The sequence below is a fragment of the Penaeus chinensis genome, chromosome 1 (genome assembly GCF_019202785.1).
Source record: "Penaeus chinensis breed Huanghai No. 1 chromosome 1, ASM1920278v2, whole genome shotgun sequence".
NCBI classification, from domain to species: Eukaryota; Metazoa; Arthropoda; class Malacostraca; order Decapoda; family Penaeidae; genus Penaeus; species Penaeus chinensis.
In genome coordinates this window covers 31,695,138-31,697,637 of record NC_061819.1, presented here as the reverse complement: position 1 = coordinate 31,697,637, position 2,500 = coordinate 31,695,138, and the positions used below count along the sequence as shown (strand labels likewise).

General features: G+C 36.4%; 1 protein-coding gene across 3 annotated transcripts in view; it reads right to left on the bottom strand.

Annotated features, from left to right (window-relative positions):
* Window positions 1-2,020: 2,020 nt before the first annotated feature.
* Window positions 2,021-2,500, bottom strand: part of LOC125025836 (STING ER exit protein-like) — a 14,126-nt gene continuing 13,646 nt past the window's right edge. For all 3 annotated transcript variants that reach the window (XM_047614131.1, XM_047614113.1, XM_047614123.1), the window contains exon 5: window positions 2,021-2,500. This exon is cut by the window's right edge and continues 423 nt beyond it. The gene's annotated coding sequence lies outside the window, so the exon portion shown is untranslated.

Below are 2,500 nucleotides of genomic sequence, written 5' to 3'. Positions count from 1 at the left end.
ATAGGCTTGAATGCCATCAATTTTCTGAAATGGAGTCGGATGGGGAGGTCTGAGAAACAAAGGTTTTCTTATGAGGAGGTGAAGAGGGGACAGACGTTTGAGGGGCAGAGGAAGAAGTAGATGTAGGAGAGCATGCTATAGAAGATGGGATGGAACATTTAGATTGTCTGATGCAATGAGCAGAGTGAGTAGAGATGGAGTGTCTAGATTAAGAATGCCAAAAGAATTTGAATGGGAGAGGGAAGGGTTAGAAATGGGAACATAAGGAGAAGGAGGAAGAGATATTACGGGAGATGTAGAAACATTGAGGGGAGGACGAGGGGCAAAGTGAAGGCAGTACTGTAGTAGGTATCAAGAGAAAAACTTTGTTGGCATACTTCTTGCCTGGCCTCACATAAAGTGAGGCCAAGTTTGAATCTGAGGACTACTACCTCAGACTTGAACTTGCAGGTAAAGCAGCCCCTATAAAATACATTATGGGTGCCACCACAACTGGCACGTGTGTGATTGTGCCGGGCTGTTTGAACAGTCTTGGCCAGGTTGCACACATGGGGAGGAGTGGGTTGTGGAGCGGCAGTGCTTAGCAGGGTGGCCAAAATGCCCACATTTCTGAGATTGATGGGGAAAGGGTCAGTATGGTCAGACAGTGTGGGACTCTCCACCAATATAACTTTATAGGAGAGGTCAAGTCTACAGAAGGTAATTTGGGAAATACTGGTGTAGTGTCTCTGAGAGGAATAGTGTAGCACTGTACTGATACTGCTTCAAAGTCAATCAGGCAAGTAAGCAGGTCATTTTTACAGATAGATCAATCCTTGTCATAGACACATCAATCAGCTGGGGAGATGGAAACAAGTTCTGGTATTAAGGGGTGTGACCCTAGGCAGGAACACAGGGAGGAGGGGGTTGAAAATGAAGAAGACTGTGGAGGAAAAGGAGTGGAGGATATTGGGAGAGGAAGAAATGTTTTCTGAATAACCTAGGGTAACCTACGTTTTGGAATAGATTAAGCTGACAGCAGGTATTGAGGAGAGGGAAGTAGGCATGTTCAGTGTCATGATCAAAGGAGAGCCAGGGGTCAGGGAACCAGAAAAGTTAATGTTACTAGGGCTAGTTAAAGGGACAGGCTTCAATGCCCCTACCAAAATTACAAAATCATTACTGGCCATTGTAAGCCTAGAGTATGTGGGGAAGAAAAATGTTTCCTGAGGTCATTCAGGACTGACCCAAAGCCAGCCTTTTATCCTTTCAGTAGCTCTCACATCTTTGGAGGTGGACAGAAGGGGTTGGAGAAGAGAAGGAAAAGCAAAGGGGAAAATCTTAGGCTCTTGACTCTCATCTGAGTAGAAATAGAGTTAAGTACAAGTTCTTTCAGTTTTTTTTCTTTCCTTTTGAATAACTTGTTGCCATGAAGCTTTTACTGTGAGATCTTTAGAACCTTAGGTCTCATCTAGAAGTGTATGAAAAATTACCGGGGGAGATATAGGACTTGGTGGTTCAACTTTATAAAGTATTCAGCTTTAGTTATTCCTTGTTCCACTATGATACATAACAGCTGATAAGACATTTTTAGAATCAGCATTTACCGAATTGATCTAAAACCAAAATTCTTCCACATTTATTTATTTTTTATTTTTTTCTAAACATATACTGTTAATTACAGTAAAACTGGCATGTAAAAGCTATCATATGAACATTGTTTATTGTGACAAATATAGAGAAAAACGTATGAATGATAATGAATATCATCATTATATATTCATAAGAAATACTTGCATTTTTGACAAAGATATAAATGAAACTGGACAAAGCCATCTCTTGCTCAGTGAAGATATTCAATTTTATTCATATATTCTCTACAGCTTTTATATAAAAAAAAAATAATAATAAATAAATGAAAAAAAAAATAAATAAATAAATAAATGGTGCCTAACTTCAGTGTCATTACCATTTATCCATGTAAAAAAATCATAAGACAACTAAATGGTTCTATCTTAACAAAAGGAAAATTAAACATCTGTTTTTTTTTTTATTATTGTTTTATTCTCATTACAAACTCCATTTTACATATGAGGAAATTTTGATATTGATGAATGTGTATTCAAGAAATAAATACAATTAACAAATCTATCAAAATCAAACAAACAAGATGAATAATCTGTGAAATAGACATATAGTATGTTTTTTCCTGCTCTGCACTGTCCTAAAAATAATTTTTTTGCTTTTCTATCATTGAATAGAACATTTACAAATATTCAAAAACAGCAAATTTTATTAGTAATTATGACCCATCAGTCAAATATGATTATGCCCATTGCTACATGAAATCTGCTTGCAATTAATCTTTCTTAAAAAACATCTTTTACTCACATAATCTGAAAAATAGGGAGCACAAAATGTATAAAAATTTTAATTTCTAGACTGAATATCAGTACCAGCTCAAAGGATTATTTCTAAAATACCAATGTACACAGTAGATATGTGTTAGTATATATATGTA